This window comes from Denticeps clupeoides, chromosome 2, assembly GCF_900700375.1.
Source record: "Denticeps clupeoides chromosome 2, fDenClu1.1, whole genome shotgun sequence".
In the NCBI taxonomy this organism is placed as follows: Eukaryota; Metazoa; Chordata; class Actinopteri; order Clupeiformes; family Denticipitidae; genus Denticeps; species Denticeps clupeoides.
Genome location: NC_041708.1, coordinates 13,308,061 through 13,331,991, shown reverse-complemented (window position 1 = coordinate 13,331,991; position 23,931 = coordinate 13,308,061). Strand labels below are relative to the sequence as shown.

At 41.1% G+C, this 23,931-nt stretch overlaps 1 protein-coding gene and 1 long non-coding RNA gene across 3 annotated transcripts in view; one reads left to right on the top strand and one right to left on the bottom strand.

Moving 5' to 3' along the window:
* Positions 1–12,392: 12,392 nt before the first annotated feature.
* LOC114768839 (uncharacterized) lies at positions 12,393–14,397 on the bottom strand. Its single transcript, XR_003743149.1, has 2 exons — positions 14,201–14,397; positions 12,393–13,151 (listed from the first exon to the last, which is right to left on the bottom strand). It is a non-coding gene; the product is annotated as an uncharacterized LOC114768839 (long non-coding RNA).
* The window catches only part of ctbp2l (C-terminal binding protein 2, like), a 72,400-nt gene continuing 62,071 nt past the window's right edge, over positions 13,603–23,931 (top strand). For both annotated transcript variants that reach the window (XM_028961166.1, XM_028961176.1), the window contains exon 1: positions 13,603–13,962. The gene's annotated coding sequence lies outside the window, so the exon portion shown is untranslated. The remainder of the gene's footprint in view (positions 13,963–23,931) is intronic.

Here is a 23,931-nt window from a genome sequence, read left to right as displayed (position 1 = left end):
GCCCTGTGCTCCAGGAAATGTAATTCTGCAGTCTGCCTTTATAATGAGGAACCTCAGGAAACAGCTATAAGAGCACTGCAGCCATGTCCACCAATCCCCGCTTAAAAAGTGCCAATATGTGTTTGTTTTTTTTTAGTCTTAATGAAAAGGCTGATTGTTTTAAAGGAATGAGTGAAATATTACTCAGCATAGTAAGAAGCATGAAATTCAGCAGCTCAGCCAGGAGTCAGTCGAATCAATACAAGCATCATGTTCTCTCCTGTATTCATAAACGGCTATTGGTAATTGAATTAGTCTCAAAATGTGACTAATTCAACTGTGAGATTCTTTGCACGGAAAGAACATTTTGCAAGATATTTACAAAAATATCCATAGGCATGCATCCAGTTACAAAGTTTAATTCAGCAACTGCAATCCTATATACACACATACACACCAATAAGCCATAACATTAAAACAATTCTGATGAACATTATGTCCTTGAAACTGGGTAATTGAAAGTTTTTTTAAATGGCTAAGTGTAAGTATTTAAGCTACACTGACAATGGCTAGACAGCTGATTCACAGGATCTTAGGAACTCCAGTTCTTGTATTATGTTCCTGGTCAACGTCAGGCAATGGTCAGAAAGCTACCAAAAGTTGTCCAAGGAAAGAAAACCCTGGGTCATGGGTGGCTGTGTAACAAAAAGAACATGGACAATCAGAACTGAACCATGTGTTGATAGAAGAATCACATTTGCTTTTACATTATATGGATTGCTGTGTGTGTGATTGGATTACTTGGGGAAGCCATGACACCAGGATGCACTATGGGAAGAAGGCAAGCCACTGGGTCCATTAGGTCAACCTAAACATTGCTGCTGTCCAAGTACACTCCAATACATAAGTTCTATTCCCAGATGGGAATACTGAAGTTGCCTATTTCACTGAGAGATAATCCAGTTTACAGATAATGGATTGAAGCAGATTTAATTAATACTGAGTGTACTGTTGTGTTTACTGCAATGCTCCAGCAATTTAAAAATTTCTCAGAAGAGTCATGGTGAGACCTCAACTGAACTTCCCTTTCATCTTTTATGTCCGCACTCTCACAGACAGTGACACATTGACATTGTTAGAAACAAAGACCTCAGTGAATTGAAGTTCTTTGAAATAGGAATGTTAAATAAAAAGCCATAATTTCTATGCAGGTGGCAACCTCCAACTGAGCTGCATTAAGGAGTTGATGAATCAAAATGCATTATGACACTTGCATGATGATCAAACTAATTTCATCATTCATCTGAGCTCTGAATCCAAGTTTCCTCATCATTTCCTGCTGGGGATAATGAATCAAGACTTTGTGTTTATCACTTGGGTTTGGGAAGCACCAGTTGTCCCTGTATCATAGCTGCACTTTTTGAGGTGCTTCAGTTCCCTCTTCCAGTCCATTTTCTTATATTCCTGATTGTATACACCTGTTGTCATGTGTATAAATGTTTTCTCATTGTGCTGTCCATGTCTGGTCATTATATTACATCCTGTTCTATGTGTTCATGTCCATTTAATGTGTATTTAAAACCTGTGTTTGTGAGTCAAGCAATTCTTTCCTGCCTTGACAGATCCATAATTGTTCATTGATTTTTTTCTGGTAAGCTTTGCTTTGCTTTCCTTCCCACTCATGCATCTGATGCAGAGAACTTGATATGATGCTAACTGTAAAACGTACAGCTTTTCAAGTTATCAATGAAAAGCAACATGTCTCACTTATGACTTCCACAGCCCGGTGAAGCGGTAAAGGGAGAAACATGGCATTGGATTTGTTCTCAGACTGCAGACCAGCAATTTACATGGAGACCATTAATGTCAGCTTGTCAGACTTTCCAGCAACATTTCTAGATATTTCCACATAATTCCCTGACAGTGAGTCAAGATGTTGTAGACACAGGCCTTTTTAAATCAATGCTGGAGCCTTCCACTAATGTCTGGCTTTTAATTATCGTTTTTTGGGACCCTGAAAAAAGTAAATATTTTGAAACATTATGAAAAAGGAATACTGTTTAAAAAGGAAAAATCAGCAAAAGCTTCTCTACTTCATATAAATGAGGTAGATTACAGATCTGGTAAAACATCTGTACCAGACTAAATGCAAAAACAGTGAAAGAGTAACAAGTTCACACAAGTACAAAAAAGAACATGCACTAAAAGTAAATCACTAATGGCCTCTTGAAGTACACATGGCTATGAGACAGGGTGGGCCACCATAAGAAAACAGAGCAGCACAGTACACAGTGCTAATGTATCCTGACAGAATGTCAGAACTGCTGTTTTGTTACATTCTATTGATACATTTCATTTTTAAAAGTTACATAATGCTCCTTTCGTGACACCTTGGTCAAAGGATGGAGAAAGATGCTTGTGAATCTTTTTAAAATATATATTCTTCAAAGAAGGGAAATATTAATTTTGCCCTTTTGATGTCTTGCTGGGGTTGTTACCTGAGGGATTTGTATGGGTGGGGTTTGGTTGGCTGAACAGTTGCACAAGAGGAAGACACCAGCAATTCTTGTTCGATTTCTATAGAATTTTGAGTCACAAATGTAAGAGCCCTGATACTTTCTGAATAAGAGGGTTTTCACCTGCTTCTTAAAAGTGGTGGTAGTCTCGGCTAGTCGAATGGAGGAGGGCAGGTTGTTCCACCAGCCAGGGACAACAACGGAGAACAGAGTTGATTGGAATCGGAGACCCAGTGAAGAAGGAATTTTCAGTCTCATTTAATTTGCCAATCTGAGAGAGCATGCAGGAGTGTAGCTAGGTAGTATTGTATTAATATAGGAGGGTGCAGCTCCATTTACAGCCCTGTAGGCAATCATCAAGGATTTGAACTCGAGCAGCTACCGGGAGCCAGTGGAGAGAGGTAAGAAGAGGTGTAACATGGGTGTATTTTGGCTGATTGAAGATGAGACGGGCTGCCATATTTTGGATCATCTAGAGTGGTTTTATGGTGACTGCAGAGGCTCAAGCCAGGATAGAGTTTCAATAGTCGAGTTTGGAGATGACAATTGCCTGGACGAGGAGCTGCATAGCCTGTTGTGAGAGAAAAGGCCTAATCTTGCGAATGTTGTAGAGAGTGAACCTGCAGGATCTGGAGATCGCAGCAACGTGATGGTTCAAACTCAGTTTGTCATCGATCCAAACTCCAAGGCTTTTTGCAGACGCCGTGGGTGTTAACAGTAGTGAGCCAATTTGAATGAGAGGTTTTGCTGAGGGGAGTTGTTGCCCAGAAAGATCAGAATCTCGATTTTGGATAGGTTGAGTTGGAGGTGTCGCTCAGACATCCATGCCATTATGTCTGAGAGACAGGCCAAAATTTTTGTTGCTATAGTAGCATCTTCTGGTGGGAATGACAAATAGAGCTGGGTGTCATCAGCGTAAGAGTGATAAGAGAAGCCATGTGATTGGATGATGTGACCAAGTGAGTGAGTGTATATTGAGAATAGAATGGGGCCAAGAACAGAGCCTTGTGGAACCCCTGTGGTTACCCTAGAGAGGACAGATGTCTCACCTCCAGATGATACCTTGAAAGACCTGTTGTGAAGATAAGAGATGAACCAATTTAGTACGGTTCCTGTAACTCCTAAATCTGAGAGAATTTCATGATTAACTGTCAAAGGCAGCAGATAGAGTCCTGCTACTGGGGACCCTCTGTCCATTCAGGTTTTCACTATTCCAAACCCACCTGATCACCTTCACCGGCTCCTTATCTGTCCTTGGTGAACTGTGGGGACAGGACTATGGGATTATTATTCCCACTCCTATAATTAATATATATACATTTGCTAGTGTCTGATTCTTTGCCTGACCACCTCCTATCCACTCATGTTATCACTGCTGGCTATCCTGAACTTTCTGCTCAGCTGACTGTGTTGTGACATGTAGACCCTTATCATGCTGGTCCAAAGGCGATTTGCAAAATTGAAAAGAAGAAAGATAGACAGAAAGAGAAAGAGAGAAACATTTCAGGAATATAAATGGTGCTGTACAGAGCATAAAAATCTCTGACCAGTTTAATTCATTCAGGCATTATGGAAGGTTAATGATAATTGTGGCACTGAATATTCAACATGTAATCTTCTGACAAAAAAAATGTGTCTCAGATGGATGGGTCTCAGTATTTTTTGGGCCTCTGTGTCTCTTGACCCTGTTATCTGTCCACTTCAGACCAGGTTTTTTAGAAGGTGCAGGGAAGCAGAAACATTGTGGGCTATTCTTCTCTGAGCACACACACACAGAGAGAGACTTCCTTCAGTCACTCTCTCACCACTTTCCAGAAGAGTAAGAGCTCTATTTGGGGGGAGGGGGAGAGTACAACCCCCATTCTGCCCCCATTACACACACAGACCCACTCACTCATATACAGTCTTTGTAAGGTACAAAAGAGTAATAAACATTTAACATCTGTATTATAACCATAAAGACATATCACTCCACCCCTAAACTCATGCACACATACACATAAACATGTTAATGTTTGCTTGCATCAACACACCCTAAGAGAGTCCCATTAAACACATGGATACACACTTGCCCAGATCACTGCCAGCAGCAACAGACACCCATGGGTTGCAGAAGCACGTCTGCTGTGGGAGAGACAATAGCAGTGTCCCTTTTTTCTCTATGAGGGGATAAAATTAGACATAATGTATAAGATGGTGTACAAAGGCTACACAGACAGGCACATACATTGAGGAGAATCAGGTATTTGATTGAGTCTCCCCTCTCTGCTAATGAGAAAGCTGGGAAATTTTATAGTGGTGCCATAGAACCATTTTTTTTTCCGTTGGGGCATTTTTTTTTTCATTTTACTTTTTAATAAATTTTTCATGTTTTGTTATCACACTGAGAGCAAATAAATATCCTATAATCCTATTTATCTGCATGAATTAGGAAATGAAACCACACTGATAATAGACAAAGAAAAATATAGGTGTATTACCGCAAAACATGCACACACACATAGACCCAAAAATTTGGGAGGGAAAAATAATGAACAAAAACTTCTTTCTGTAGGATTGCTTTAAAGGTTTAACTGAGAAATCATGCTGACAAGAGACATCTTTAATGCCTTCAGGAGCAACAGACTTGTTCATACTTAGTGGCTATGAGAACAAGGCTTTAGCACAAGTGACACCTCTATTTTGACCAACATTTTTTTCCATTCAGCAAGTTTCTGAAGATGAGTTTCTAATTTTTTGGATTGTGGTAACATCCTCAAAATTTTAGAGCAAAATTAAATTGCACTTTTGACTAAAACAATTCTAAAGTTTGTGGCCCATTGTTAAACAATATTTAGGCGGCATGTTTAATAAAATCACCAAATGTCACGATTATGTGCTGCTGGAGACTCACCTGGCACCAATCTGCATGACAGCAGGGCGATTATAAGGCGCATCTGAGCAGACATTCGAGGCTGCGACATTTTATGTTGACCGTGCAACTTATGAGTACAGTTGTTTTCAGTTACGGCACACGCCTGCGGGTTAGTTTGTTTTCCCCTTTTGTTTCCCCTTTTTTCGGCCCTTGTGCCGTTTTATTTGTGTTTTGTTATTTATAAAATCCCATTCCCAGTATGTCCTGCCTCTGGACATACTGGCATATTTAATTCCCCCATCAGCTCGCGGACGTGACACCAAAAGGCTGTAGAATATAAGAAAATGGTCTATTCAGCATGTTTGAAATGCATTATGAAACAGTGGAGTAATTGTTAAATATAAATGCAATGTTATTAATTAAATGTAGAATGTAAACTAGTTTACCTTATTGCATACTTAACCTAATTACACAAGGCAAATGAGTTCACTTATTTAATTTTCACTCACTATCCGTAGTATCTGAATCAAAGTCTGGGCCGTGGCTTTTGTATAGCCCATGCTGGGATACTGGGAGCACACACACACCAGTCACTGTGCTGTGTTTCATAATGACAGTCAATTCACGTTCACTCTCAATATTTGAGAAAACACTGAGAAAAGACTAGAAAAACCAATAAATAAAGGGTTCTAAATCACCCATGCCAAATGAGTGGCAGCTGGAGGTGATTAGAACCCTTGTGTGCATGTGTTGTGCAGCACCTGACAAGGCTTGCCCAGTTCCCCATTTCATTTTTTTTTAATTTTTCAGATCTTCAGTGGAACGTTTGTTGGATGCTTAGAAGCATTTATTCATCAATTGCCTCTGTACTCTTTTCTGCCTCTTCACTTCATTGACCTTGCTTGAAACCAGTGTCTGCATTTCACACAGTAGGCCATGAATCGAACAGCCTTTCAAAGGAACAGATGACACAAATTCCTTCTGAGAAATCACTTTCCACTGCGTACTTGCACTCTCTTCTGCACTGTGAGGACACATGACATCACAGTGATTAGATTTGGCATAGAACTGACACAGCGCTCCCTCATTTTTGGGGAGCCGGTAGCTGCTTTGTGTTTTATTGAAGAAATTGCTTTTTGGCAGGCGTCAACGCTGCACAAGCACCAGCTATTCACTTTTTCACTGAAGTCTGTTTCCAGACCTGAAGGCCTGAACATGACATTAGAAGTAGATTAGAAGTAACATGCATTAGCTTCCCAGTATGGGTATCTGACAGCTGCATGGGAGATTTGGCTAGTGCCCAAATGTCTAAGGTCAATGATCATGTCTTTGTTTATGGCTAATTATTTCCCCCTCAGAGAATAGCTTGCTGCCATCCACAATGGCCTGGCAACACATAAAGCACTTAATGAAAGCCTTCTGATTACTCCCATTCACATTCATTTAAGTTTTTTATTACTTCAAGATTGATGAGAATCTTTTGATTAAGGTGATGCTGGTTAAAACAAAAAGGAGAGACATATGACTAATTCCACTGTGCAACCTATAAATACAGAAGGGATCAAACAATATGTTGCTACCAAAGCCTGAGCTTTTTGTTTACTCTTCTTGGACCATGAAGCATTTTGTGGCGAATTAGAGTCAATCAAGACTCCTATCATGGCTGTCATGATAAATTTCAGGAAAGAAAAAAGAAAGAAAGGTGGCATGAATGGAGAAGTGAAGGCTTCTTAAATAACCGTGCAGTTCTTTGTAAGGTGTTTTATGCTTTGAATGCTCCAGAATGTATCTAGGAATATTTTAGTAAGACTCCTTTATAAAGTTCAAACGTATGAGCAGTTTCCAGTCTGTTTTATATGCTGTTGATATTTTAAAAATGTTAAAGTTTTTTTACTACAAAGATGTGTTTCAGTGTGGATTCAGTTTCTTCTGTGTGACGTTTACAATTTGTGCTCACATATTTTTGTTTTTAGTTGTTTTGCCCACATCAACAGGTTTACAAAAATGTTGACAGGAATGTGGATTTACCATTTACACACAACACAAATAACATTTAAAACTACCCTCCAGTTTTCTCCACAGGGGCTGGTAAACAAGAAAGTACCTGTTGATCTCTAAGATTAGGATCCCAATGTACAATATTATATTGATGACCAATCAGAATTTAAGATAATAAATCATTGGAGACACAATCTACATAATCCCTTTACAAACAAATTATTTGTGACAGCCATTTACCAGCAAATTCCCAGTTGTAGACAAATATCCAATGCTGGGATATAATGCTGAGAGTTAGAGGCCTTGTTATACAGCAGGGGACAAGCTTGAAATTTCAAGTCTGAAAGGTCAAACCCTATTAAGCAGTGTAGAGGAGATACCTTTTCAGGCTGGAAATGATTTGATGAACTGACACAAACTTATATTATGCAATTAGATATTTAATGTAAAACTATATTGATGGGCAGCCATGACAGGCACCCGGGGAGCAGTGTATAGGGACGGTACTTTGCTCAGTGGCACCTCAGTGGCACCTTGGCGGACTGGGATTCGAATTTGGCAACCTTCAGTTTACGGGGCAGCTTCCTTAACCACTAAGCCACCACTTCCCACAGATGGAGGAGAGGTTTATCATAGCAGTGATTATAAATTGATTATAGCAATTTAATTCAACCATATTATCTTACCGTGACACAGTGAGGAAGGTGGTCTGCTGGAGAAACATGTGTGCCCTTTTGTTTTAAAAGTGAGTACAGCTTGATGTTTTTTGTGATACAAAAATAGCATGTGATATCTAGACCTAAAATGGATCATGAATGTGGTGCACAGTGATGACATTAACCATCAATGTGTTGAGTATCTCTTTACAATAGTGTGAATTTTTTTACACAGTGCTGGAATGGTTGGCCAACCTTGATTTAGATCATCAGAATAGGGCTCATAATGAATATATAGACAAACACTTGATGTTTATCTGAAAAGCCCAAAGAGCAAAAACAGGAGTTAAACAAGGCCTATTACTCCCGAGTGCATGTGTGTGGATGTATAGTAGTGGAAGTCACATTTTTGACAAAGCTACAATAGTGACAGCAGTTGCTATCTGCCATTATTGTTCAAACTCAATATATCCAACACGTATTGATGAAATTTGTGGGAAGTTAGCAAATGTGGACAAAATTGCAGGGTCATGCAGAATTCATTGGTTGAATTTGTGTTAATTGTTGTGATTGTGATGTTGTGACATTTGCCATTTAGTTTTGGCCTTTGTTGAATCCTTCTGCTCTACCTCATTTACTGTGTGCTCACATAGATGCCTATTATTAACAGTTCTGCATAGTATATTTCCCAATTCAGGGGATGCATTCTTCTAAAACTGAATATGGCACATCAGAACAACAAAGCTGTTTAAAACATAGCCCAGAAAAGCCTCCTCTTTCTCCTGGTCTGTAAAGGATCCACCCAATGATTCATTTAAGGCCCAACCTGTGTCAAGATTTATAGCATGTTGGTGATATCTGGTCCTTTACCACCAGGCCCTTTGAAGGTTGCACTTTTTAAATTGTGATGTAGCAGTGTTCATTTATGTGCACCTGCAGAAGCACAAATCCACCTTTACCTCTTTGCCCCTAGTTGTTCTGCCAGAAACATGGAGGATTACAGAAATGTAGCCTTTCGAGAATTTAATCAGTGCAAAGTTGAGATTAAAGGGCAGGCAGCATAACACAGCTCCGTTCAGCCCCAGTCAGGAAGGGGGTGTCTTAGTCACTTATTAAAAAATAATAGCTCTAAGCCAGTTGCCAGATGCTAATGAAGCAATGTTTACATTTTTGATTCATTGCCTAAACAAAGATAAGACAAGCTCTCTAAAAACAGCAAGCCTTCCGTCTAAACACTTCCATTGAGCCTATCAGCTGAGACAGCTTTCTTCTAACCTAACATCAAGAGGGGCTCATTTGCATATTAATGAGAAACAACAGAGAAGGGAAAAGGGAATTGGTGGTGCAAAAGGGGGTATGTCTGTATGGGGTGGGCTAGCTCGGTACTTATTGCAAAAGTGCCCAAATGGACTTTTAATGGGCGGCATCAATATGATGTGTATGGAATGTTAGCTTAGTGCTGATACATTTGTGTGTCTGTGTATGTGTTTGTGTGTGTGTGTGTGCATGTGTCTGTTTGCGCCAACATGTTTTCTGCTCCCCTGGTTATAAGTGATCCATAAATATTTGGGCAGGGTTCCATAAACACACACACACACCAGTGACTAGCTGTGCTAGGCTAGCTTATCTTATCCAATTGGGGCTGAAGACCCATCCCAATGGGTAAATACATACTTAGTAGCCATGTCATCCTCAGCTTCTAATGTATTAAGATGTACAGCATTGTGCAGCAGCAACCACTCTCCTTGCCTTCCTCCTCCTCCCTCTCACTCTCAGCCTCTCCAGATGCCTCTGTTATTTAAACCACAAACTGCAATTTATGAAGATTTATGTTCTTTAACATTCTTTAAGTCTTTAATTTTCAGACCCATTGGCAACAGATGCAACACATCTCTGTGTAAATAAATACAATCCAGGTTGTGAGATCTGAAAAGGCATCTTCTTGACACAAGCCCATAGTGCATGTCATTAGCCTCCTAAATTACAAACATCATTACCAGAATTTACAGCAATTATCAGACGCCCTTATCCAGAGCAACCAACAATCAGTAGTGACAGGGACAGCCCCCCCCGGAGCAACTTAGGGTAAAGTGTCCTGCTCAGGGACACAATGGTAGTAAGTGGGATTTGAACCTGGGTCTTCTGGTTCATAGGCGAGTGTGTTACCCGAATTGATTCAAGTGCCCCCCCCCCAACCATGACATGGCAGGAGTTCATTTGAATGTGGTGATCCTATTTCACAAGTTCAGTCAGACTTAATGGGGGCACCCCTGTCCCACACGCACATGCAAAAACAGAGAGAACCACATACACGTATGCACACCGTCTGCCATTCATCCCACCTGGAATGCCATGCACAAACCAAGGCATAGAGAGAGAGAAAGAGAGAGGGGGGCAGGGATGGAGGAACAGAAAAAGGGATGCAATGCACTGGCCTCTCCAGCAACCCCTGAAAACAAAGGCACTGCCCAGGAGCTCACAATGGCCCTCCATTATGGTGAAATGGAGGGCAGCGTGGAACAACAATGGCCTTATCCAGAGGCTAGAGGCTGGTCACAGTCCCACTGAAGAAAAAACACACACACGGCACTGTTGGCTTACTGAATATAGAATTGAGTAAAGATTTGGCCTGGTGTCAAAGAGGAAAAAGAAACAGAGAGTAAATCAGGCCGAATTCTGAAATACCAAGAAGTGTGATAGAGGCTTTGTAGGTTGGATTTACATAAATAAAATATTGTCATATCTAACATATATTACACAGAAAGTCCTGATACCATCAGATTGATTATCAGATTTAGTCATTCCCATGGATCTGTCGAGTAAAGGCACTCAGATTGATTTAAATCTCCAGAAATCATCTGATGTGAACAACTTTGTGCTGGCAAATGAATTTGTGGCATGGAGATGAGGGTCGAGAGGTCAACAGGAAAAGGGGTCTCATTCTGTGTCAAAGCTGCCCCCACCCCATGCTTTATGGAGTTTCCAGTCTGACCTATTCCTACCTGGAACTTCATCGATTATTATTCCATGTTCATCATATAACTGTTTACATAACTTGATTATTATTATACTTGCAAAACCCAGCTTGCAATGAATTTCCATAATTTACTTTTTTACCACGTCAGACATTCAGCATATATATTATACTGGATGGTAAAAAAGACAACATTCTTGACACCTTTCCATGAAGGCATGGGGCTAGAACTAAAAAGATGAATTTGTTAGAGCACATGACTGCTGGCACTAGTACAACGCTAAAGCTGGGACTTAGTGGAACTCCCAGAGCCAATAAGGGGTGGGAGTGTCACTGCCTGTCTCCCTGGATAATTAGGAGAGACTCCAGCGGCCCCTTAGAGTCAATCTGCCTCTTGTCAAGGGAAAAAAAGAAAGGCTGCTGTGCTTCAAGGAACAATGCAGGAAATGTCATTTGCCCGTAGACATCTTGGGATGTCTCCTGCAGTTCTTTTCACAGTGTATGGCAGCAGCTTCTGTCAAGTCGTGCCATGTTGCTGTATGCCAGCCTGGGCTCACCTTTTTAACTGAGTTGCTGCACATGGAAACAAACTCACTTGAGTGGCTGATGGGTGTTTTTAATGCTCCAGTAAAAGATATCATGTCTTAAATGATGACTGTAAGGAACATATCAGGTCCTTTGAAATGTTCTGTATTTCAGCAGATCTTGAGGTCCGACAATGAACCAGGTTTCTTTCTTCAGATAGTTCAATCAGTCATCTTTGGAAAACCAAATCCAATGCATGAAGGCACCACTTTGCAATTTACAGGACTTCAAGGATCTGTTGCAGAAGGCTGGGTGTCACACACTCTAGCATTCCTTCAGACATCTAGTAAAGTCCAAACCTCCGTTTTTTTTGGTGGCAAAAAGGGAACCTGATCAATAATAGTATGGTCATGATGTTATAGCTGATACGCTGTTTATACACAGAATGACTAATTTCTACGTCTTTTATCATCCAAACAACAATGTAGCACCAAACAGCAGGTTCAAGCCCAAGCATTGTGCTGCTCAAGGGTGGATAGCGGTCGATTACCAGATCAATATCTTGCTGTATGGGGCTCAGGCTGTGCTGTAGCAATGAAAAGTGGAAAATAGGATGTAGATAATTGAAGGAGAACGCTGGCCAGCGCTGCATGCAGCCCGTTGCGGTTTACTTAACCCCACTTGACAGCGTAACTTCTACAAAAGTACAGAGAAAGGGGTAAATTAAAAGCACTATTGAGAACTGTATCCCAGTGGGATTTATATATAATGCTTGAGCAAAGTTTATTCAAGAGCTGAGGCAAAAAAAAGTTGCATGATTGTAGGATAAGCTGTGGATACCACACTAGCTGTTTCAATTACAAATATTCTGCAATGATGAGTCTAATTCATTTAGATTTCACCATTCAAACATGAATTTATTTAACAAAGTATAATAAAAATACACATCTCTGAAAGTATACATAACATAATATCCTAATATTTTCCAATAATGCCTTTTGCATGAGATCAGTGTTTATCATTGTTGACTATGTAATAAAATTCTGAAAAAGCTGGACAAGTGGCTTTGCTAAACAAAAACTAATTTTAACATCCTGAGGCATGTTGGGTAAAATGATCAATTATATCACGTGCCCTGAAATGATATGAAATTGTGCATATGACAAATGAAAATAACTGTATTTATCAATTTTATCCAATCACTGCCACCTTCCCACAAATTTCACCAATAAGCATTGTGACTTCCACTAATCACAGCAAACATTTACTACTACACATGCTCTCAGATGTACAACCTAATGGAGTTCCAGTAGCAACATGTTAGCCAGAAGCTTTTATTGAAAGTGTAATGGCTATTCACTGATTAAACTTCATGTTATTGTGACATATGCTTTTATATGTGTTACAATATATTTAAAAATGTCCTTTAAATGTGAGCATACAAATCACTCAGCAGTATAAAGTATAAGCCCTCTTTACCTCTACAGACAGGGCTGTGTAAAACAGGCTGTGCAACTTGTCTCCAAATTTGCGGTGTGATTTCATTCTCAGTGGATTTTAAAAGAATCATACCAAAACAACAAGGCCGTGGACATTTTGACCACACTAGATCTCCGTCGCCCTCCTCCAGATGAGTCCGATCATTACCCCTGTCCAAAACAACAAGAGAGGGGATAAATACTTTTTTTTTGGTCAATTTTTACTTTAGCCTGCAATTATACAGGAATAGAATTAATTAAGAAACATGCAGCAATCCTCTACAAAAGCCTGTTAAATCTTTATGTCAATACAGGAATTTTAAAATATGACATGGTTGCTGAATAACAGTCGCTTCTCCCTCATAATCATCATCCTCTAATGAGTTGTAGTCCAGGTTCTCCAGATGACTGCGAGTGGTTGCTGTGCGGACCGCCACCCTGGGGCTCCTCTACTCTCCAGAGAACAGTGTGCGTGTGTGTGAGTGAGTGAGAGGAGGGTGGGTACATTAGGGGGCGCGGCTGCTCCTTACGAGCTTTTGTCATTGGTTTAAACGACCCAAGACCCCGCCTTGTTGGGGAAAAAAAAAAAAAAAAAAAAAAAAGAGAGAAGGAAAAAGAAAAAAAAAGAGACAGCAGGAGTGCGATAAAGGGCGACGAAGGAGGAGAGAGAAAGAAAACAAACGGCTGAACATTAGTGTTCCCTTTAAAGCGTGCGCGCAGGAACATACCCCACAGTCCAAACACACCGTGCTCGGTTCGGATCGGAATTTGTTCTGTACCAGACCCCACACCGCCCGCACTGGAGGGATTAAGTTTTTTTTCTCCTTTTATTTCGTTCCTTGTCATTTAAAGGCGGACCAGTGTCTGAAAAAAAACACAAAAACCCCTTAATTGTTGCTTTTTTTCTTGAGAAGCGGATGATGGTGCTCGTGGGCGCCTGAGCCCGTTCCTCAACTTCAAAAACGCAACACAACACGACGAGGTAAGGAATTCGCATGGTTTCTTCTTCTTCCTTTCTTTATTTTCTGGAACTCCTGTAAGAAGCGCGCGGCGCCGTTTTTAAAGGTTATTTGGCCATGTGGTCCGCCCAGCTGCGCCACCAAGGCACGGAGGAGGACAGGGAGAACACAAATAATAAGAGGAAGAGTGCGTGCCTGGCCGAGGACATTTTGACCACACTAGATCTCCGTCGCCCTCCTCCAGACGCGTCCGATCATTACCCGTGTCCGCGTGCACGCGTCCTCGGCGTGCAATGCACGCTTGTTTTCCGCGGCCAGCGACCAGCGGCGACGCGAGCTGCCACTCGGCTTGGGAATTTGGGAGGTGAAAGATCCCGCTGGACGCGATGGCGCGATTCGGTTCTTTTCCCAAAAACGCGTCATCATTTGGCCACTTTTATTCCCTTACTTGCACACCCCCTTACGTCATGCACGTAATAAAAAAGGCGGGGTTATGATTCAGGGAATACGCGCCATTATTTACGCACACTTGTCCCATAAATCGGACTGTTGTTGTTGTTTTTTTTTTAGATTTACCGATTAGGGCGATGATTCAGTTGCCACCGACTTCTTCCCCCCAGCTAGTAACAATGAACACATCAGCCTGGATTTCCAGTTGAATTACGACTCCGGTTTTTAAGGAAGCGAGGGGGCGGGGCGACCAGAAACACTGTTGGGCGGGGCTCATATTTCATATTTCTATCATCTAATAGCTGTCTTTTTCGACACTAAGTTATGTTTTAGATTCCTGCTTTATTTCAATGTCACACGTGGTTAATGATTAAAAGTCATTAATTACATTTACATATGTTAATCAATTTTTAATTATTTTTCTGACACGCTGGGCATTGATGATAGGATACACATCACAATACTTGGACAAAAAAAGCGTGAATTAGTTTTGTACTTATTTGAAGAATTATCATTATTATTATCACCTGTATTATGTCTTTAAGCTTCCAACTTTTTTATTGAATGTGAATAGAAACTGTACTGCGTGATTACACAAACCTGAAATAAGAAATGTGTTTTCCAGCATATTAGGATATTAAGATATTGATTACATTGATTGTAGTCTCTGGTCAGCATTCCTGACCTGGCTTTTTCATGTGTGCACAATGAGTTCCTCTGGAGACCTCCCACCCCACCCCACCCCACCCCCCAGGTGGAGCTTTTGGCAGCATTGGTAACTCCAGGCTGTTCAGAATGATGACCTAGATCATTGCTCTCTCTTTAGGCTTTGGCTTTCGTAGATTTATGCAGACAGTACTGGTTCCCTGATTCCCACATGTGTTCCAGCGAGCGTCTTTGAGGTATGACATTAGGAAAGGTTTGTATTGTCAGAATGACATTTCCACCCTGTTAACTGTGACCTTTTTTTAATGCATTACATTCACCCGGCTACAGTTTGGTCATTTACTTGAAAGTGAGCTTTCAAATGATTTGAAATGTGTATGCTGAATGGTCTTGGAAAGAGCTCTTTTGTGAGGGAGGCAGAGCGAGGGGGTGGGATCGGTGCACTGGGATTGTGGTGGAAATATGGTGGTGGTCGTCGGGGGGTGAACTACAGTCATGTGCAGCTTGGACATCTGCTCCCTCTGCAGCCATTGTCAAGGAAGCATTTAAAATGGTAGCCAGCTCAGTTCAACAAAGATCTCTTGTTAGGGGAACTGTTATGGGATTGCTTGCGCAAGGGTTAGAAGGTTTATTCCCAGACCCTGTCGGGTGCAGTAGTTGCAATAATTCATTCATGTTGTTTTTGTGTGTTACCATATCATACATTGTTTTGCTGCTGCAACTTGTAATTAAATATGTCAATTATATTTGCAATATTCTGAGTGAAAACAGCGTTTTTTTCCCTCCATTCTATACTGGACACAAAAACAGTCTGCCACCTCTGGTTTCCCTTGCAATATTTATGATTGTCCATCAGGCTTCGACAACTGCCACCACCCCGAAAATGTGCAAATACCAGTGTTAAAAACTTCCCTCGGCACAGGTCATTTCGGGGGGATTTATAACCACTCTGGTCTTGTGCTTTTTCTCAGATGAGTCACATTATCTAAGATACTGGGATGGTAGTAGCCTAGTGGGTAACACACTCGCCTATGAACCAGAAGACCCGGGTTCGAATCCCCCTTACTACCATTGTGCCCCTGAGCAAGACACTTAACCCTAAATTGCTCCAGGGAGACTGTCCCTGTAACTACTGGTTGTAAGTCGCTCTGGATAAGGGTGTCTGATAAATGCTGTAAATGTAAATGTAAATGTAGATACTGATATCCAAATTTGGAAAAAACCTAAACATTTCAAGGTTAACCAGAGTAAAACAGATACTGTGGGATGTCTAATTCACATAAAAGGGAGACCCAAATGAAATATTTTATTGTCATTGTACTAAGATCATAAAATAATAGATGTTTAACAATAATCTGTACAACAAAAGGTGAAATGAAATGCATGCATGTGCCTGAATAATATTTCACATTTACATTTATGCCATTATGCCATACATTTAAGACAGATTTATCCAGAGTGACTTACAATAAGTAGTTACAGGGACAGTCCCTCTGGAGAGACTCAGGGTTAAGTGTCTTGCTCAGGGACACAATGGTAGTAAGTGGGTTCGAACCATCATTTATTGAACTAAGGGGATGGGGAGATATATAAGAACCATGAACATGCCTTTATTTGTGCTATATTTAAGGTCAAACTATTTGAAATACTCAGTGTAATGCAGTTAATTTTTGTGTGGCCTACACCGCATGTTTCTAGAGAAATAGAACCAGAGCAGGTTAATCGTTAGCAGGTTAGTGGTAACAGGCCCTGTGAAACTGATAACCCAGGTCACCCATTCATCTCCGTTCCCAAGCCATGACCTTAACAGGAGGGGCTGCAATGCAACAGACTTCAGATCAGTTTTAAACGGGTCATTAACCCCCCTCAGCAAGCCACTCTTTTTCTGGTCCCGAAATGACAGGGTTGCAGTGGAACTGGTGTGTGGATTAGCCATGGATGACTACATAGCAGCGGTGGTGCTGAACTGGGCCGTAAGGCAGTTTTGTGAGGGCAAAGAGAGGGGGTGGTATAAGAATGTGTCTTGTTAAAACAAAGATCAAGTGAAAAGGGTGGAATTGAAAAGTCAAGGCTGCAGAGCAAACCTTGAGAAGGAGCCACTATAAATGGGAGAAGGATGGGTCAATTTGGATGTGTGGTTTTTAATTGGTGTCTGTTGGGTTTGTCTTGTCCCCCCCTCATTCTGTTTCAGTTACCTGGATTCGTCAAAAGTGTCTAGAGTATGTTAGTGGTGTTGTAAAATGGTAGAGTACCAAGACCTCCTTGGACCCTTACAGGAAAGGGGAATGATTTGGACAAAATCTTTGGCTCATTTCTAGGGATGCATCAATACCTGTCTTTGGGGTACTTTGCAGCAGGGTTGAGCGATGAAATAGGATATACTTATATAATAATTAGAATATAGATATATCATGGCTTGTTTGATATGCAATGTATTAAATGACTATATTGTGACCATCTTGTTTAAATCCTAATCCTATTGTTAAACAGATAGCATGTACTTATATTTTGAGATGTACTTTTCTGCCACATCAAAGCTCGCTACCCCACCCATCCAGAAAACTCTCCTGACGCAGTTGTGTTTTGTACCAGAGTAACAGCAGAGAAAAGCGAATCCCCGGAGATAAGTGAAAGCCCACACGATTTCAGAGACATTAATTGGAGACGGAGGTGGATAACTTTAAGTTTGTGTCAGGAACGTGTGGCGGGAAGGAAAAAAGAACATAAACATACAACTACATTTGGAGGGTAACATCCTCGCCAATGAACCAGAAGACCCAAGTTCAAATCCCACTTACTACCATTGTGCCCCTGACAGGAGGACTGTCCCTGTAACTACTGATTGAAATTCACTCTGGATAAGATGTCTAATAAATTATATAAATGTACATTTTAATACATTAAAGAGGGCATGGGGGCAAAACTCCAGTCTGAAAAATAGGGAACTGGAGGATCCGGAAATGTCTGGATTGTTTCACTTTACGATCTCGGCCGTTCTCCTCATCTTCTATCTGCGTACTAATATAATGACTGTAAAATATCTAGGTGTGTTATCAGACCTCCTCAAAGACCCCCCCAGGAGCCAATAATAGAAGCTTCTGTGAACAGACAGATGTGTTAATCTCAGCTATCTTTGTTTTTTATTATTATTATTATCATCATCATTGCCTGTATCACAGTGTCTGGTTTCGTCCCAAGATGATTTTTGACTCACCCGCTGATGTCCTTTGATTGGCTCAGGCATGGCGGTGTAGTGCGTGTGATGAAAAGAGATTGTCTGTCTCGAGAGGAGGCAGAGGAGCACTTAATCAGGTGGGGAAATAATGCAATAAATGAAAAAGGGAAGATGCAACAGAGAACAGAAGGGAGGAAGGGGATGACTTTGAAAGAGACTCAGTTTCCCAGTGGGAATCAACGTGGTAAGTGCCTCTGGCTTATCTTGAAGGCACAGAAGTGCCTGTTTCACAGTTTAGAGAAATAGAGCAACATGTTACGCTGGCAACTTCACTCTGGTGCACATGTGCTAAAGACACACCATAGAAATATTACTTTGAAGAGTCCCTGATCCTGTTAATTGGACACTAATGTGGGTTATCAGAACAAACCCCTTCTTGAGTATTAACGTTAAGCATGGCTGGGCATAGTCAATTAGCAGTCTTATAAAGCAGGTAAGTGTGTCAGTTTGTGCCATGTCTTGAAAAGGACCCAGGGTTGTGCACCTTTCAAAGCAAGCAGTGAAGCGGCAGATCAATTAGAGTTATGATTTTTTTTTAAGGACTCAATATTTCTTTATTTAATGCATATTAATTGATATGTTACTGCATTTGTACATAATCTGTCAAGGATTCCTCAAAGGCATAGGACAAAAGCCTTCCATTATCTTGAGTGGGTGGTGTTGTCTTTCGGGATGTTAAATGACATGTGTAAAGCTGTTGGTGAAAAAGAAAAAAATGAAATGCAGTTGCGTCATGTCGTCAGCTGCACAGAGGGATGCAATGAATAATGACATTTTCTCGGCTTTTGTGGTGCTATTGGAATTCAGATTAGCACTGAGAACCCCCCACCCTCTTATGAACTCTCCTACAGCATGGACTTGTGTGGATGCATTAGCTGCTCAAGGTTAAACATGTCAGGGATGGGGTTTCATTTTGTTTCCTCTAATTTATTGCACCACATTTACTGACAGCTAATGATAAAGACCTTGCACTTTCATTTTGTGTGTATGTATGTGTTCTTGTGCATTCTGTAGTGGACCAAAAATATTCACTAAATCTTGAAATTTTTTCACTGTTCCAGTAGGTTAATTGAGGTGGATGTTAAGAATACTTAAAAATGTATTAAAATAGAGTTTAAATTATTGAAAAATATGTGTAATAGTTAGATTGTGTGACACTGCATAATAGGTCTTATTTCAAATTTTTTTTAAAGATTACTTTCTACAAAGAAATCAGCTTGGGTTTTGTTGGAAAGATCGCTTCATGTTATTTCATCTGCTTGGTCCATGGTGGTGCTGCTAGCCGCTGGGCACAAGACCCTCCTCCCGACAGCAGAGCATGCTGGTCCTGGCCTTTTGTGTTTTTCGCACAGGAAGTCTGATCTGTTGGCTGATGGGTGATCTGGACAACTCCCCGCTTCCTGGTGACGGCTGTGGCCCTACGCGGCCGTAATAGGTTTTTGGCTGACTCCCCTCCTTGCCGGTGCGGGCCCCGAACCTTATGTAACGTCTCCAAACATTTGTGATGGATTAGAGGAAGTGGACTGTGCCAAAACTGAGCAAATTGCCCCCTCCTTTCCTGGCCAGGCCATGGATAAGGGGGATCTGGGGGGGGTGGGGGGCAGATGGTGGCCCTTGTTTCCAAGGGACCATAGAAGAAGAGGTTCAGTACAGGCAGAGCAGCGTTCCCGCGGCTGAACTGTGTTGTCAGGAACACAGTTAACACTCCCTTTGTGAGAGTGTGCCATTCGTGTTTAATACTGCAGATCCGGCTGATCTGGGAACTGGGGTGTAAGAAAAAAAATTCGGCTTGAGGATTGCAATATTTTTATTTATTTATTTATTTATTTCAATATTGTGTAGATATTTTTATTTAGTTTTTTGTTAACTGGCTTAATAGGATCCTGAACTTTGTACAGTCTAGTGACTGTTTCATGTATGCAGCTAGTGATGGTGCTTTTTAAAGAAATAGATTCATCAATAAGTATGGGATTGTCAGATTCTTACATAGGCTTATTAGTGATTTTTTTTCTTTCTCTGATACACTTGTTTGTTTTAAATGTTCAGAAGTGAATAGGCAAGGGTGTTGTACAAGGTTTAGTGTGTTGTATAGGGATTTTTAGGAAGTGGGCCATCTTGGCTCAGGTTTTGTAGGACGCATGCTCGGAAGATTGACAACCATAGGTGTGTGTGTTAGTGTGTGTGTATATGTGTGAGTGCCCCACAGCATTCCTCAGCTGGTGGTAGTGAGTTACTGTGGCATCAAATCTGCTCCTTGTCCTGCCTAAAAGTGGCCTTCCACTTAAATAACCAGTCTGCAACCTGTGTGTAAATTTCAAATAACATCTTACTTACCATTTTCATTTTGGTGTGACAGGAACAGTAACTTTCTGACACAGTAAAATGATGTCTGCAGACAGAGGAATTTGTGTGTTTCCTTTTGTCTTACTATAGGACTGGACCCAGCTTTATGTAATAAACTGATTAAAATTTTTGCTGCTGAATATCAATAGCATTTGAATCTCCAAGATTCCTGTTTAAATGTTTAAACTTAAGAACATCTTTAGCAAGACCTTTTTTTAGATGAAGAGCAATTTGGAGTTGATATATTCTACATATTAGATATGAATATTTAATTGTCAATATTGTCATAATCATATAAGAGTCATGTGGACTCATTGGATGGAACAGTGGTTGCGGTTGAAGAGGAGGACGGAAGATGTCAGAGCAGAGCAGGGGGAATAAATCCTGATGATAATAATAAAAACAGCAGTTTTTTTCTTGCTGCTTTGCTAATGAATCCCAACCTGCAGGAACTGCTGCGCTGAAGATGATTTGCTGGCTAAATTGCCAGGCAGTTGAAGACCAGCAGGGGATGGAGACATGTGTGTTGTCACATGACAGGGTGACTCAATGATTTCTGTCATTATCGCATTGGCCTGAAGATTGGCATTCTGACCGATCATTTAATGTGTGTGTGTGTGAGAGAGAGAGACATCCCCTGCTCTGTATTATACACATTCGTAAAGGGGGAAAGTCAAACTGCTTATCTCCTCTTGAAACACTTCGGGAAATCAGAGCAAATTGCACAAAAGAGAGTGGCCGTCCAGACAATGAGCAGGCGCTGGTTGGGAGTTTTTTTTTTTTTTTTTTTCTCGGAAGCCGGAGACAATGTACCATCTGCACCCGGCAGCGCGAAGGAGCAACACCCGGCCTCCGCCGCAGGCAGCCACTGCCGTGTTATTAAATGGCCGCTGCCACATTGGCAGGCATGTTACAGGCAAGATGTCTGGACTGATACATGGGGATGAGATGAGTGAGAGCGAGGAAGGGGAGGGGGAGTGGGAGGAGGGAAGAAAATGAAGGTGAAAGGCAGAATCCAAAACAATCAGGGTCTTCTATATCTTTTTATTCCTCCTGCCACCCTGTCCCTTCTCCTTTTCTCTTGCTCTGTTCCTCATTGTTATATTTTCTTACTCTTCCCTTCCTCCCACTCCACTCCTTTGCTGGCTGTATGTCTCGTCGGGCCTGCTAAGAGCAGAATGTCTGTCTGTCCCTTTCGGTATCTGTGTGTTTGCATTAATAACATAAAATAAACTAGTCTTAATGGGTCTCCACCCTGGCACTCACAGATCCAACACACACACACTCACAATCTCTCACAATCCCTTAATTTTAAAATACCTTTCACGAGAAAGTAATTAAGGAGCCAGACAGAAAGTGGGAGCTGCCATTAGTGGCTGAATGGTAATGCTGTCTGTGGTACAGTGGACATGATCATCTGTTCACACCCCTGGTTTCTCTGTTTTTACTAAAATTTGAGACCACAAACAAACTGTTTAAAAAAACGGATATTATAGGGCCCTATGCTTGCCCCTTCTCCCCCCTAACTCCCCCATTCCACTCATCCTCCTTTTCTTTTGAGGAAGCAGTCACCTGCATGATGAAACCTGACATTTCCAAGGGTCGGGTAGGACTGTTTGTTTGTGACTGCTTCAGATTACAGGGGGTGACAGTTGGTGGGGGGTTGAAAATGGCTCCTGCCTATTGAAATGTCACTTTAGCCTTCTGAATGCCCCCCTGCCTCTCTGTGAGGGAGGTGTTATCCTTCTCCTCCAACTGCCGTTACATCAGCGGTCTCCACTTCAGGAGGGAGATCTCTGGAGGCAGGCCAGATGCAGAAAATGACTGGACTCTTTTGGACACTGGCTCCATGCATTTGTTTGGGCATTTTCTAGGAGGAAGCATAGACAAAAAAAACACCACCTTTTATTCATAACAACAAGATCTGCATAATTTTATGTTTATCTAGTATCTGGGGGGAGAAAGTCATAAATAACTTAAAATATGTGTGTGTGAGATTAAGATGTAACGGGTTTCTTTTTTCTTATATAACAGCACAATTTTCATCCAGTCCTGTTCCTCTGTGTCTCTAGATGTTGGGGCGAGGATGGTGTGGTGTGTGGCGGGCAGTGGTCAGTGTGTTCTCTTCAGTTTGGGGGCCTGAATGTCACCCCAGAGATGATAGCAAATCTTCATTCAGCCCTAAAAAAAGAAAATTCTGGAACAGGCAGTGTATGGAAGGATATTTCAGAATCTTTTATTGCTTCTAATCTCATCAGCTGTATTCTGAGATGTATCAGATGTTTTCTGCTAACAGTGCATCGGCGTTGCATCACTCAGGTGAACAGCCAGTGTTTTCTGGAGGCGGTGTGTGTGTGTGTGTGTGTGTGTGTGTGACTCTTAGGGCTGTGTAGTTTTTTTTTCTTTTCTGTTAACAGCAATGTGTGGACTCCAGAGTTGGAAAAAACGGTTTCCAGGAGAGTCTTTTAGCAACTTTGGCTGTGTGGTGTGCAGTCTGGTGTGTGTGTGTGGGTCTGCATTTAAAACAACAAACACCCCATCTTAAAGCGCCACACTTTTCCATTATAAGAAAAAACATGTTGCTGTGAGTTCTGCTCCTGATTAATAGTGCAATTACATAATCCATTAGACTAACATAGAAATGGACTGATAACAAGCTTGTGCTGCACACTGATTCCCAAAACAGGCAGGGCTCGGCAGACACTGCTGCTGTCTGGGTTCTAGGTGGTCTTTCAGTTCGGGCCATTAATGCCTTTTACTGATGATCCAGGAGTGATCACTAGCATCATATTCAAATTATATAACTAATGTTCAAAATTTAAACTTTGTAGTGCTAAATTGTGAGGTTATACCAGTCTTGATAAAGGATTGCAGATGTATAAAATAAACAATAAGCAATAGGTGGATCATAGTCCTCAAATTGAATTCTGTCATTGTGTGTCTGTTCTGTCTGTTACGGCTGATTATCCAATTATGAATAGTGATAAAACTCAGGTTGATTATGATGCTTATGTTAATCGTAATATGTTGGTAAGGAAGCAGACTTATAATCCATGGGTTGCAGGTTCAAATCTGGAACCTGTGTAAGATCTTGTCAGAGAAAAAACTTTCAAAATAAAACTAAATGGCATTTAAAAAGTATTTAGAATGTTTAAAAGCTTTGAATTGCATGTGTTGGTGGTAAATAACACACTATGCACCTCAGAGAAACATTTTTTGTGTGAGGGGTTGTGTATGTATATATTTTTTGGGCCTGTCAGTATGACAGACCAATTATTTTTGTGCCAGGAATACGATT